The 15,857-nt window shown below is 41.0% G+C and overlaps 1 protein-coding gene and 1 pseudogene across 1 annotated transcript in view; both read left to right on the plus strand.

The window, feature by feature from the left end:
* The window catches only part of LOC126336560 (uncharacterized), a 255,077-nt gene that overhangs the window by 95,530 nt on the left and 143,690 nt on the right, over positions 1 to 15,857 (plus strand). The gene's annotated exons all lie outside the window — the stretch shown is intronic.
* LOC126337119 (5S ribosomal RNA) lies at positions 6,830 to 6,947 on the plus strand (annotated as a pseudogene).

Raw genomic sequence — 15,857 nt, forward strand, 5'->3', positions numbered from 1 at the left:
TACTGCAAGGTCCGCAGGAGAGCTTCTGTAAAGTTTGGAAGGTAGGAGACGAGGTACTGGCAGAAGTAAAGCTGTGAGGACGGGGCGTGAGTCATGTTTGGGTAGCTCAGTTGGTAGAGCACTTGTCCGCAAAAGGCAAAGGTCCCGAGTTCTAGGCTCTGTCCGGCACACAGTTTTAATCTGCCAGGAAGTTTCATATCAGCGCACACTCCGCTGCAAAGCGAAAATCTCATTCTGGAACCAATATTCAACCATGACCTCTGAATCTTTCATTGTATACAGAATGTACAAGGGCGTACTGAAAATAGAGGCTTCCAATTTTTTATGAGAATACTCTTAAAGGTCTGTAAATAAAATAAGTGTTATTAATTTTCCTCATCATTATTCTTTGTATCTATGTATTTCTATGTATTCTCAATATAGTTACCGTGGCGACTAACACATTTCTCCCAGGGAGAGACTAGTTACTCGATACTATCACTTTAGAATGTTTGTTCACGGAGCCACAACCTCAGCTCTGTTTGTACTGCATCATCACTATCAAATTGAAGTCTTCTACGGTATTCTTTATTTTTGGAAAGAGCTGATGATCCGATGGAACCAAGTCGGGATGATCCACGAGTGTGAACCTAAGGCGTCGAAATGCTGTAGATGACGCAGCGCTCGTATGGCATTGCCATAGAGATTGTTCCACGTGTGGACGAATTAGAATTCGTGCTTTGTTTTCTGAGGGCGTCGCAGTGCCTTTAAGAATTTATGATGGTGCGTTTATGGCTAAATTCCAAATGTATCACACCTTTAATATCCCAGAGCGTTGTGAGCATGCTGCTGACGGCACGGTCTTGAACTTGCTTGGCGTCGGTGATATTTTGTGGTGGAACTCCACTGATACTCTCTTGTTTTCGGGGTCAAAACAATGGCGAACCTAGCTTTCATCAGCTGTCACAAATTTGTGAGGGAACGCTTCGGCCCCACACTCAGAAAGCCAAAGAAATTGTTGATCGATGTCCAGTCCCTTCTGTTTCGCACCCGGTTTCGAGGCACACACAGCGCACACAGTTTTCTGTACCGAATTTCTGCAATGATGACCTGTACGTGCCATCCTGATACGCCACATTTACCTAAGACCCGTGTTTGTGTTACCTGACGATTTTCTCTGATGAGTTCATCATTCCGATTCCGTTGTGTCTCGTGAATTGCCGTGATCGGTCGTCGACTTAGAGCTCTGTCACGCATGTTAAGCTTTCTTTCATTACGAGCACCAATAAGCCAACGTCGCACTTTACTGGTGTCGATACAACCATCACAGTACACAGCTTTCATTCTTCTACGGATATCAACTGGAGGCAGCACGGTTTCTGTTGTTACAAACTCGATTACATCACGCTGTTTCTCACGCACGGACGTAGTTACGTTACACACAGTCATTTTACACGCCACAATTCGGAACCTCTATGAGCAGAGGGTATCAACTTGCGTCAGCGCAGCAAGAATGTCGACCGCTTAATATGCATGTAGTACTTCAACCGATATTGATAAGAGAATAAAAAATATCCGGAGTCAATACTTGCTACATGCCTTCGTTTATTGCGTTACTCTTACCTACCCAGAGAGCGAAGAGAGAAACTCAACCGAGCATGAAGTTTGGCGTAAGATACCATCTGTTTTGATGGCAGTGCAATTTTAATGGCTGGTCGTGTAATTCCTTGCGTGCTCCATCGGTAAATCATGTACTAAACATGTTAACCGATTCTTTTGTTACTGCTTGGTGCAACTTCATAATTACAAATACGTTAGGACACATACAACTTTGTTCCCTACATTTATAATCAGATTTAATAAACCATACCGTGGACCGACAGAATAAACGTAAGTAGCACTTCTGCCCTTCAAATACACTGCTGTGGCCTAACGAAGTTGTAGAGTGTTCATTAGAAGCCGTAATTAATATTTTATCTCTTAAGACCTGTGCGACTGTTCCAGTAAAATGACAAAGAAACAAATTAGTTCATGAGCCTCTAAACGTGTACTCGGGAAACGAGGAGGATATTTTCTTGCAGAGGAAGCATTGGACTGTTTAGTGACGGTGTACTCATAAAGTTCGGAGGTGGTGGTGCCTGAGTGCCTGACGTTTCACTTGCGTGCAATTAAAGCTGTCCTGTCCTCTCGCGCTTCAAAGAGAACGCCAGAGTGCTTCTACAGCGCACCTAGTGTGTTACGAGACACCGAGTGCTTTGTAGCAAGCCGGGCAGCTACTTGTCTCCCACACGCCTATTGCGTAGTTTAGAGTGTTCCAAATCCTGCTACCGGAGTAGCGTAATTCCAGCAATTGCCTTGTTCTTGTTTCACGCCTTCTCCTCATTTCACAAGTGGAAAATCTAGATGATTTAGCCCTTCCTTAACGATACATTCACATTGTCTACTATGTCTTTGCGTTTTCTTCTAAGATACCTGATCACAACTGATTCTGTACGGCTGTAGGCAGTTGCGTTATACTTGAAAACTTTTTCTTCGCTGTAGCTATTAAGTATTTGTTGGGATTTATCCTGTACCAGTGGATTGTACAACGTTTGATTATCGATAGCAGTACGACGCAGGGAAAAGAAAAAAAAAGGCGGGGGGCTGAAAATCTTTCCACGGTGAGAAAGTTAAGACCCTGCACAATCAGTGCGACGTGACTTGACAAGAAAAAGAACACGAGATATATGGGAAATTAAACATACCAAGACTAAGTGTAAACGATGTAAGAAAGGTGAAACCAAACAGGCTTCTTAGGCAAATAGAGATAAATAGCGTTTCTTTATTAGGTGAAATATTTCCTCAGGCTGCATTTTACTGATATTAATTACTAATACGACGTGCATGATCGATTTTGGAATACACACTCCATTATCAGATGTATCTAGGAAATCAGTCACTTCTATATCGATTCAGTGGAGAACATTCATGCATGGATAGCTAATTTAATCTCGTTATACCATAAATCACAACATAAAAACACGTAAATCTGTGACATTTTCTTATATTGTAAAATGATATGACACGATATTAGTGGTCATGGGCTATCCATAAATGGATGTATTTCATCGAATCGATATACTTTGTGATTGTTTCCGGAGATACATCTCATGATGGGATACGTCTTCCAAAATAATATTTTTGGTGAATAATCTACATGAATAAAGAGTAGCTTGAAGGAGTCTGTAGTCTTTCGCCAAATAAAGTACTAATGATATAGTTGACGAAACCACTGCGCCATACTGGCATTGCGCCTACCACAGCTGCACAGACTTCCTTCGAACATCTTCATCCCTGATAGCTAATTCCAATTCATGCCTCAGTCCTTTGCTATTCACCTTCTAAAGTAGTATCAGTATTGCGGAGGCTCTCCGATATTGGAATACTACCTCACGAACGAGTAAAATGGGGTTAATTAAACCCATGAAGCCCATTGTTTAGGTGCAGTCTGGGTACGAATCCTAGCACTGGAACAAAGTTTAATTCATTGCTTCAGCTTATATCATTATCGTAGTTAATAAAATGCACTGCACTTTAGCACTTCCACTATCATGAAAAATGATAGACAAAGATCTACATCACAAAATGGCTAAACGATAACCCAGTTCCTCGTGCAGGTTGCCTGTCTAGCAGCGTTCAGGTGCAACAAAAATTACAAATTCAGGTTTTCACTTTTAATATTGACCGAATATAAATATATACAATGCTGTTATAATCTGCTCAATAAAGTTATGATCCAACATTAAAATTTTAAGTCAAAAAGGCACTTATTTATGTCAGATATACGTCTTGTTTCCGCACAACTTGCAGTGTGAATTACCGAGACTACATTCACCCATTAGTTCAGAATGACAACACTCAGAGGCTTCCAGCGAATTTTATACACAATATGAATCATGTTCAAAGTTTTTTCTCGCATACATCCCCTGCGAAATAATGAATGGAAAATAGTATATCACTTACTGCACTTCCACCGTTCACTTCAGCATCATGTACGACATTGCATTTTTATTACTTCGTTGTTGTAACATAGTAATTGACTTTTTAAGGAATCTGGAGGTGGGGGCTACTGCTTTTAAAATCTGGCTGATAACGACAAACTCAAAACCTACAGAGCTAGAACACATAACATGAGAAACAGCAAAATAACCACTCAGAAGCAGGTACAAGGCAAAACAACCTTAAGCTGTCTTAGCCTTATAAACTAAATCGTCTGACGCTGTGTTCTTAGTAGATGGATAATAGCCTGATACCACTTTTCATTGAGTTGTCGCGATCTTAAATGTTTGCTCAGAAACTGTTTTTCATTACTTTCATCATGGTTTGCTATTTCATTACGGACCTCATGTATTATAAAAACATTTTAGTATGATTTATATAAAAAGTAGGTTGACTCAAATACATCATTCTGATGTTTAACAAAGTCAATTTAAATGAAAATAAACACAATGATAATGTACGAAATAAAAATATTTTTAATGTAACAAACAATTACATGAAATCAGAGTTTCATTAATGGTGTCAAAGACGCAGAGAATATTTATTTTTCTGTGCGTACTAGTATATATATCTCTGAATTGTGATGTCTTTGAAGTTTTTATTCACTCCATTACTGCGAGTAGTTAGTTGGAGGATGGGTATAAAAAGAAACGGAGGTGGTACATATTGCTCCGAAATCGTTAATTAATTATCGTCTTAAGACTGTGATATCCAGAGCCAGTTTATGTGCAATTTTATTTGCAAGTGATGTCAAATATTACTGGCGCTGAAGCAAAAAATTCATAACATATTGGTGATATTAAAACACTACTAGTGTTCTCAGTCACTTCGAAACGAAGACCCAGGCCAACTAATTTCAGCTCTAGAAAAAATTGACTCTGCACCTGGACTACTGCAGCCACTCCAAAAGATAAGTACTGCAAAAATTATAATGGCGACACCACATTATTGTTATTACTCATGTTGCAAAATACTGATGATTCACTAAAATTTCCATTGCGATATTGTTCGATTATTGCTTCGTCATCCATTGTGTGACTGTTATAAAGAGAATTAGGCTTCTCATCACGACAGATTGGAAAAATGGTTCAGGTTGATAAGCAAGAACGAGAAATCAGAAGTTAGAGTTATTTTTTCAGAAATAACATACATTTAACACTTCGACTGCCAGCCATTTTATGTCTGTTTAGAAACTCCACGTCAGTCCAAACACAAAGAAGACCAATCCAATTCGTCAGTATAGTACATGATTTCTTATTTAAAGGCGGTGGAAATATATAAGGGTGCAGTCAAATGAAAACGAGGTGGAAAAACGTAAGTAAATTGTTTATTATTTGAAAAGTAATGGCCGTAACCGTTAATACATTTATCACACTGAAGCAAGATGATCACTGTCTTCACAGAAAAATGTTTGTGATTCCCTTTAGCAGCGTAACTACTTAGCACACCTCTTTTTCCGCGAAATACCGAAGTACACTATGCAACACAAAGTAAAGTTATGACTTTTGTGATACATTATTAATATACGATTTATTGTTTTCCGTGATTGTTCAAAAAGATAAAATGAATATAAAATTGTTTATTAATTGTTCATATCTCTTTGGAAGAAACATCGATTATATCGATAGTATATGCACATCTTGTGTGATAGTTTGTATTCTGCTGGAATAATCAACAGGTAGTTGCAGTCTCTGTAAGCAATGGTGGAATGATGTGGAAGTTAGCGAGAGCTGTTGAACTGTAAATCCGATTGGTTTTCTTTGGAACAGTTCTAGTTAGCGTTTATTTTGCAAGGGACGTTTATTTGTAATATGAAGAAAGGATAGCAGATTATGAAGAAGCCAATGAAAGCAATGTCCGAATTGTTTTGTCAACCGTAATCATACTCATCAAAAAAGAGCAATTTTCCTTACAGCGAGCCATAATACTCTACCAGCAAGAAATTCATGAACGAGCAGTGAGTTATTGAGCACTTATCCTACTTGCCCAATAATTAACTACATACTTAGAGATACAAGCTAAATATGTACAACTGCGTGAATCTTCATGTTTGTCCATTGTTTATACTATGATAGGGATGGAGGTGTCTCACTATGGAACCATGTTTGTACTCAGGTGTACACATCTTCGTCCGAAGTAAACAGACGGCCACGATTGAGTTTCTTCCGGGCACCAAATACGTGGAAATCGCGTGGTGAGAGGTCGGGACTGTTTGGAGGACGTGCAAGAGTTATCCCGTGAGTCATCTGCAGCGAAGTAGAAACAATTTTGACAGCATGTATGGTCACCCAGTATAATCAGCGGTTATATGTTGCCAAGATTGTTGCGACTACGCTGTAGGTGTTTCTCTGGGAAACCCATGCACATACTCCATACAGTCCAGATCTCTCACCACGTGATTTCCACGTATTTGGTGTTCAGAAGAAAGTCAACTGTGGCCATATGTTTGCTTCTGACGCAGAGCCTTCCATTAGGAATGTGGAATGCACTCAACGATGGAGAACAGCAATCAGCCGTCCATTCCTTTCAGGCTTTATTAAAGATGCATTACGTTGTCAATAATAGCAGTTCAGTATACTAATTTTACTATTATTGTTATTATTAAATATATGTCTGAAGTGGCACAGAGATCAGTACTCTCTACAACCGTTAAGGAATGGTAAATCACACCAACTATCTATATTGCTGATATTTCGCACCCTCTATCAGGTATTCGGTAAGTAAGAGGAACCACATATCCCGTCACGATGATTATATAAAGAGAAAAAGAGTACGAAAGGTAACATATTTAAATCAATTGTAATAGTCGCAGGGCAACGGCCTTGCCACAGTGGATACACCGGTTCCCGTCAGATCACCAAAGTTAAGCGCTGTCGGGCGTGGCCGGCACTTGGATGGGTGACCACCCTGGCCGCCATGAGCTGTTGCCATTTTTCGGGGTGCACTCAGCCTCGTGATGTCAATTGGGGAGCTACTCGACCGAATAGTAGCGGCTCCGGTCAAAGAAAACCATAACGACCGAGAGAGCGGTGTGCTGACCACATGCCCCTCCTATCCGCATTCTCAACTGAGAATGGAACGGCGGTCGGATGGTCCCGATGGGCCACTTGTGGCCTGAAGACGGAGTGTAATAGTCGCAACATACTTCATGCGCTTCCTATTGTTTTGTAAATATTTTTTGAAAAGTTTTTACGAATCTGACGTTACCTATGTGTTTTTAAAGAATAATATAACAGTTGGCTCAGAGGGAGTAAATTTGACATTTTTACATCTTCTAATGTTTACTGTTAATTTTGGCAGCAAGTCGGAGAGCAACGTAAACAATTTTACTTGTATTTTATTTTGTGTTATTCCTATGCGAATATATAACTACTTTACTATGAATGATACGTATTACGTAGCTCATATAGAGGGCACCATATAGCCAACCGATGTATCCTCCGCAAAGCCTAACTTCATTATAGAGCAGTCTTGAATGAACTGTGACAGGAGCACGAACGACAGGGGACTGACTTCCTAGGCTGTGTATTAAAACTCTGAAATAGTTGTATGTAACCTAATGTATAAGCGATATAGGTTATGCCACGAGTTGTAACATTTTATAATGTCGGCCTGACTATGTAATTGTATTTCTTTTAGCAATGATAATGGCTAGTTACTAGCCGATATCTAGATTTGATTTAATAAAGCCGGAAAAGAAAGGACAACTGATTGCTGTTCTCCATCACATGAAAATAGTTTACTTAGTTTTTCCATCGGTTACGATTTCATTTGACTGCCCCTTATACAAATATTTCACAACTAATTGTCTTTGGCTATTGTGACTTATTAAGCACTGGCATGGTGGTTCCGCTTCCTAGCTCCATATACCACCTATGGGTTTGCGCTCATAAAAAATTCACTTTTAATTGGCTCGGGTGCTTAAATAAGGATCACACATTGCCACTGGCCTAAGTCGATTCTTGCAGCCAGTGCCTGAGAGGACGTGGACATCTTGTCGAACTATATCCGTGCTAAACTACATGTTGCATTTGACCAGGCCTTCTCACTAACGAACCCATTTAGCCTCACTCAGCAAGTGTTGCCCAGCTGCATCAGAGTTACCCACATGCTTCTTAGCCATATGCCAAATCTGAAGATGACTGGACTTGGAATGAATTCTTGCTTCTCGTAATGCTTTATTTGGTTCCAGAATGTCTGATGAGTGACTGTCGACGACATTAGCTCGTGCCTTCTACTGAACATCGCACACTGTCCGAGAACTCCTGTTACTCTGAAAACCAAGTGATAGAACAGTTCCACATACCCTTACGGGTAATCACCGTGCGGCATGCCAAGGAGCACCGTCGTTTGTGGGACGGCGTTAGCACCATCACAGAGTGTCATAACGACGACCATTGTTGCGTCTTCCGTCGACGCCACAACAGAGTTAGGAGCACCGACAGTCGTGCACCTAACGTCAACACAGGATTGGCGCTCCAACATATTTTCAAGTACACTACTGGCCATTAAAATTGCTACACGACGAAGATGACGTGCAACAGACGCGAAATTTAACCGACAGGAAGAAGATGCTGCGACATGCAAATGATAGGGCTTTTCCGAGCATTCACACAAGGTTGGTGCTGGTGGCGACACCTACAACGTGCAGACATGAGGAAAGTTTCCAACCGATTTCTCATACACTAACAGCAGTTGACCGGCGTTGCCTGGTGAAAAGTTGTTGTGATGCCTCGTGTAAGAAGGAGAAATGTGTACCATCACGTTTCCGACTTTGATAAAGGTCTGATTGTAGAATATCGCGACTGTGGTTTATCGTATAGCGACATTACTGCTCGCGTTGGTCGAGATCCAATGACTGTTACAGAATACGGAATCGGTGGGTTCGGGAAGGTAATACGAACCGCCGTGCTGGATCGCAACGGCCTCGTATCACTAGCAGTCGAGATGACAAGAATCCTATCTGCATGGCTGTAACGGATCGTGCAGCCACGTCTCGATCCCTGAGTCAACAGATGGGCACGTTTGCAAAACAACAACCATCTGCACGAACAGTTCGACGACGTTTGCAGCTGCCTGGACAATCAGCTCGGAGACCATGGTTGCGGCTACCCTTGACGCTGCATCACAGACAGGAGCGCCTGCGGTGGTGTACTCAACGACGAACCTGGGTGCACGAATCGCAAAACGTCTTTATTTCGGATGAATCCAGTTTCTGTTTACAGCGTCATGATGGTGACATACGTGTTTGGCGACATCGCGGTGAACGCACATTGGAGGAGTGTATTCGTCATCGCGATACAGGCGTACCACCCGGCGTGATGGTATGGGGTGCCATTGGTTACACATCTCGGTCACCTCTTGTTCGCATTGACGGTACTTTGAACTGTGGAAGCTACATTTCAGATGTGTTACGACCGGTGGCTCTATCCTTCATTCGATCCCTGGGAAACCCTACATTTCAGCAGAATAATGCATGACCTGATGGTGCAGGTCTTGTATGGGCCTTTCTGAATACAGAAAATGTTCTACTGCTGCCCTGGCCAGCACATTCTCCAGATCTCTCACCAATTGAAAACGTCTGGTCAATGGTGACCGAGCAAGTGGCTTTTCACAATACGCCAGTCACTACTCTTGATGAACTGTGGTATCGTGTTGAAGCTGCATGGGCAGGTAGCCGTACCTGTACACGTCATCCAAGCTCTGTTTGACTCAATGCCCAGTCGTATCAAAGCCGTTATTACGGCCAGAGTTGGTTGTTCTGGGTACTGGTTTCTCAGGTTCTATGCACCCAAACTGCATGAAAATGTAATCACAGGTCACTTCTAGTATAATATATTTGTCCAATCAATACCCGTTTATCATCTGCATTTCTTCTTGGTGTGCCAATTTTAATGGCCAGTAGTGTAAGTCCCATACCATTGTGCAGACTCACTATGGAAGAATCTGTGTGTGATGGCTCCAAGGACAACGAATGCCCATCACCAAACTTGATTATATGTGCTGCTATTCGCAACACATCACCTTTGGTACGGATAGCTGGTAATTGGGACAGCATATTAATTACGTGTTGGGCTGGTGGCTGTAACCTGTGTTCGAAGCAAGCGTGGCATCTTTTAGCAAGATAACGCAAGACCTCATATTGTAGTCATAGCCGTGATACACCTTTATACAGAGGGAGTTCTACTGTTAACGTACCTTGCATGTTCTCCGAGATACTGCAACACAACCACATGCCAGTCTCAAGTTTTATCGACTGTGGTATAGAAGTGAATAAGTGTGAAGTGACGTACCTGTATCTTTCATCCAAGCTCAATTCGAGTCGATGTCCGACCGTATCTACCAGAGATTGTATAGCTATTCAATCTTGTATTCTTTATACTATACTGTAGGGACACAACAAGTAAAATTACATAATTTGCCGTCTCTTCTGATATTGCAATTTTAATAGCCAGTGGTGTACTGTTTTTGTTGTGGTCTTCAGTCCTGAGACTGGTTTGATGCAGCTCTTCATGCTACTCTATCCTGTGGAGTCTGCTTCATCTCCCAGTACCTACTGCATCCTACATTCTTCTGAATCTGCTTGGTGTATTCATCTTTTGATCTCCCTCTACTATTTTTACCCTGCACGCTGCCCTCCAATAATAAATTGGTGATCCCTTGATGCCTCAGAACATGTCCTACCAACCGATCCCTTCTTCCAGTCAAGTTGTGCCACAGTATTCTCTTCTCCCCAATCCTATTCAATACCTCCCTCATTAGTTGTGTGATCTACCCATGTAATCTTCAGCACTCTTCTGTAACACCACATTTCCAAAGCTTCTGTTCTCTTCTTGTCTAAACTATTTATCGCCCGTTTCACTTCCATACATGGCGATACTCCATACAAATACTTTCAAAAACGACTTCCTGACGCTTAAATCTATACTCGATGTTAACTAATTTCTCTTCTTCAGAAATTCTTTCCTTGCCATTGACAGTCTACATTTCATATCCTCTCTACTTCGACCATCATCGGTTATTTTGCTCCCCAAATAGCAAAACTCCTTTACTACTTTACGTGTCTCATTTCGTAATCTAATTTCCTTAACATCACCCGACTTAATTCGAGTACATTCCATTATCCTCGTTTTGCTTTTGTTGATGATCATCTTATGGACACTATCCATTCCGTTTAACTATTCCAAATCCTTCTAGATTCTAAAATAAGTCGTAGGGTCAGTATTGCCTCACGTGTTCCAATATTTCTGCGGAATCCAAACTCATCTTCCCCGAGGTCGGCTTCTACTAGTTTTTCCATTCGTCTGTAAAGAATTCTTGTTAGTATTTTGCAGCCGTGACTTATTAAAGTGATAGTTCGGTAATTTTCACATCTGTCAACACCTGATTTCTTTGGGATTGGAATAATTATATTCTTCCTGAAGTCTGAGGGTATTTCGCCTGTTTCATACATCATGCTCACCAGCTGGTAGAGTTTCGTCAGGACTGGCTCTCCCAAGACTGACATTAGTTCTAATGGAATGTTGTCTACTCCCGGGGCCTTGTTTTGACTCAGGTCTTTCAGTGCTCTGTCAAACTCTTCACGCAGTATCATATCTCCTATTTCATCTTCATCTTCATCTACATCCTCTTCCATTTCCATAATATTGTCCTCAAGTACATCGTCCTTGTATAGACTCTTTATGTACTCCTTCCACCTTTCTGCTTTCCCTTCTTTGCTTAGAACTGTGTTTCCCTCTGAGCTCTTGACATTTATGCAAATGGTTTTCTTTTCTCCAAAGGTCTCTTTAATTTTACAGTAGGGAGTATCTATCTTACCCCTCGTGAGATAAGCCTCTAGCCATCCCTGCTTAGCCATTTTGCACTTCCTGTCGATCTTATTTTTGAGACGTTTTTATTCCTTTTTGCTTGCTTCATTTACTGCATTTTTATATTTTCTCCTTCCATCAATTAAGTTCAATATTTTTCTGTTACCCACGGATTTCCACCAGCCCTCGTCTTTTTACCTACTTGATCCTCTGCTGCCTTCACTACTGCATCCCTCAAAGCTACCCATTCTTCTTCTACTGTATTTTTTTCCCCCATTCTTGTCAATCGTTCCATAATGCTCTCCCTGAAACTCTCTACCACCTCTGGTTCTTTCAATTTATCCAGGTCCCATCTCCTTAAATTCTCACCTTTTTGCAGTTTCTTCAGTTTTAATCTACAGTTCATAACCAATAGATTGTGGTCAGAGTCCACATCTGCCCCTGGAAGTGTCTTACAATTTAAAATCTGGTTCCTAAATCTTTGTCTTACCATTATATAATCTGTCTGAAACCTGTCAGCGGTGTACTAACTGTCCCAAAATATAACGAAAATATACCAGTAACACATCCTACTGCAAAGTTTCTATAGATAGAATGTATGGCATCATTCCATACTAAGAACACACAATGTTTGACGTCAAATTTGTGTCGTCGACTGTACGAGGAAATTTTAGCTGCTGGGATCTCGTAGAGGTAATATCTCGATTATCGTGCATAATCTGTTACGACTCGCTTCTGGACAGTTCCGCTTCTTTGCTGCGCTCTACAAGCAGAAATAAAGGCTCCAGCGTAGCGCAGAGCGGATCCGGGCAAACGTGTGTTTAATTAATGGGATGTTCCCTAATCTGCGCAAGCTGCTTAACTTTTGCTTTGACCTGTTAGCCTGTGCTGACTCTGCAGCTCCGCTTCATTGGACCGTTGCGCTCTTGTTTTGTTACACAAAACGTGTGAAAAGTTACATCGGCTGTTTTGTTACCCCGCTAAACTGATTATAACGGCAACATCTACATTATCCAGCTTTATACACAAAGAGTGGGTCATCTTATGAGTGCTTCAAAACAAATTTTCTCTATTAACTAACTGAAACAGTGTTTTATCTTGTTTCAGGAAACTTTATTATGTTTGAACGACCTAGGTTTTGGGTTGTAGGCACATTTTCCATTGAGATGGCAACCAAGCAAAGACAAATAAAATGTACACGTCTTAATATATCAAATCTCGACTAAGAGGGGTTGGGTTGCTTTTGGGGAGGAGACCAAACAGCGAGGTCATCGGTCTCATCGGATTAGGGAAAAAAGTCGGCCGTGCCCTTTCGAAGGAACCATCCCGGCATTTGCCTGGGGTGATTTAGGGAAGTCACGGAAAACCTAAGTCAGGATGGCCGGACGCGGGATTGAACCTTCGTCCTCTCGAATGCGAGTCCAGTGTCTCGACTTAGAGAAACGTTATCCTAATGAATGCCATAACTTTGTATAATAAAAACTTAACTCGTTCAAGATAGTAAACATAATTAACTTTAATAGTTTATATAGAGAATTGATGTATTGAGATGTTTACTTCGTTGCCATTTTTCGAATTACTTATATACTGGGAAATTGCAAACTTAATTCATACAAATACAGAAAACTTTTGAGAAAGAAGTAAAAATGTTTCGTTTAGATAATAAATCTTCAGCCTGCAGCAGAGGGTGTGCTTATTTTAAACATCTTAGCAACTCAAAACTGTATGCAGGACCGGACGTCGAAGCTGGGACCTCTGCGAGCAGGCTACCTACCTACTGAGCTGTCCAAGTGTGACGCGTGATCCACCCTCATTGATGCAAGTTCGATTCCTGGTACGGCACACAGTTTTCATCTGTGATGTTCGGTTAATATGCAATACACCAAGAACCCATAGTAAAACCAATTAAAATTTTGTGTTATGAAGAAGCATTTTGCTTAAATGGCTTTTTTTTGAAATTAGCAAAAACGACTTCTCCCGTGTACTAATCAGTATGAAATATGAGGGATACGGCTTCAGATTCATTCTGATGAAGGTGGTAGTGTCTTTGTGTTTATACGAATCCATGCTGATTCTGTAAATGTTTTTTCGGTTATCATAAGGCGCTACTAGAATATCTGCAAGACAAGAAATATCCATTACATTCGCCATATACCTTGGTGGTAAGCAATCCAGTATCCGCATAATTATTATTGACTGGGCTCTGTCCTATGTACTTCGTTCTGTTATTAGTAACGATCTAAGCAACATTGTATCGGTATGGCAGCAGTGTTCTCTAAGAGCTAGGTGAACTGTTCCGAAGATGTTCAACAGAGCTGCCTTCAGCAGTTGCCAACAAAGTTAAGGATGCAGCTTCAGATCTTGTACCCTTTTTTCATTTTTTGGACTTACCCAACAAACATAAATAAGGCAAATTTTTCATTTTAAAATATGAACTTCATTCCTGTGGTAGTTGTGCCCGTGGCCGTGCGGAATTCATATTATGGTAAATGTCAGATGTTGCTTTTTCCCCCCACATTGATGAGTAAATCAAAATATGGGTAAGCACAATAATTTTTACTGAGATATAGTCTGATAATTATTAAGATCGCCAAATTAGCTAGTTGCTAATAACGAAACAAAACGTTAATTTCGAAATAAAAAAACACCCTACGCAGGAAAATTACTAGCTTTAAGAAATATTTTTATTTAGTTTTGAAATCGCATTGGTGTCAGATATTACTCACTGTGACAAAGATCACAATATTAGGTCTCCAAGCCGCCTCTACATCATCTGCCATATTTCTTTGCTTGGCTACTGACTGCAGATGATTTTGAACTTGTGTGAGCATTATGTATGCTCATGTCTCAATGGTAGGCGACTTGCTCAACTTCCTTCAGTAAGATTCTCCTGGGCCGATGACCGCATCACAATATCATAAAACTATCGAGGTTCCGGCAGTTATGCAGTTTTTCATATGACGACGTCAATGACGGAAGTATAAACACATCCGTTCCCCAGATTAGCAGGCCGTTGTTGTGTATTACCTTATCAAAAGTTTCCGGACACCCGTATGTAACGCGAAATTGACCACTAACTCTCGCGAGAGGCCGTACTGTGATGTCAGCAGAGATGCAGTAACAGGACAGCCCAATCACGTCAATCATAGACTGGATATTGGAAGTTACGTAAGTAGCAAGTCAGTCGGGGACAGTACAATCCTTCTGAAGGTGTCAAAATCGACTGTTAGTGAAGTAATTGTTAAGTGTAAACGTGGAGGAACAACCAACGCTACGTCAAGACCAGGTACACCTGAAGTAATGACGGACAGGGACCGTTGAACATTGAGGTGGACGTAAATATCTTAGGTGTTGCAAAACGACTCAAATCACTTAAGAAAGGCAAGGCTTCCGGTCCAAATGGTATACCAATCAGGTTCCTCTCAGAGTATGCACACACAATAGCGCTTTTCTTAGCAATCATGTACAACAGCTCACTTGACTAAAGGTCTGTTCCTAAAGACCGGAAAGTAGCACAGGTCTCACCAATATTCAAGAGAGGAAAGAGGAGTTACCTATTGAATTACAGACACATATCACTGACCTCAATTTGCAGTAGGATTTTGGACAATATACTGTACTCGAACATTACAAATCACCTTGAAGAAAATGACTTATTGATACATAACCAACACGGATTCAGAAACTATCGATCTTGTGCAACACAGCTACATCTTTATTCCCATGAAGTAACGAGTGCTGTCGAGAAGGGATTTCAGATCGATTCCATATTCCTAGATTTTCAGAAGGCTTTTGATACCGTTCCTCACAAGCGACTATTAATCAGATTACGTGCATATGGAGTATCGTCTCAGTTCTGTAACTGGAATCGTGATTTCCTCACAGAAAGGTGACAGTTCTTGGTGATAGACGGTATATCATCGATTAGAACAGAAGTGATATATGGCGTTCCGCAAGATTGCGTCATAGGCCCTCTGCTGTTCCTAATTTATATAAATGATCTAGGTGATAATCTGAGCAGCCCCCTTAGAC

This window comes from Schistocerca gregaria, chromosome 2 (genome assembly GCF_023897955.1).
Source record: "Schistocerca gregaria isolate iqSchGreg1 chromosome 2, iqSchGreg1.2, whole genome shotgun sequence".
In the NCBI taxonomy this organism is placed as follows: domain Eukaryota; kingdom Metazoa; phylum Arthropoda; class Insecta; order Orthoptera; family Acrididae; genus Schistocerca; species Schistocerca gregaria.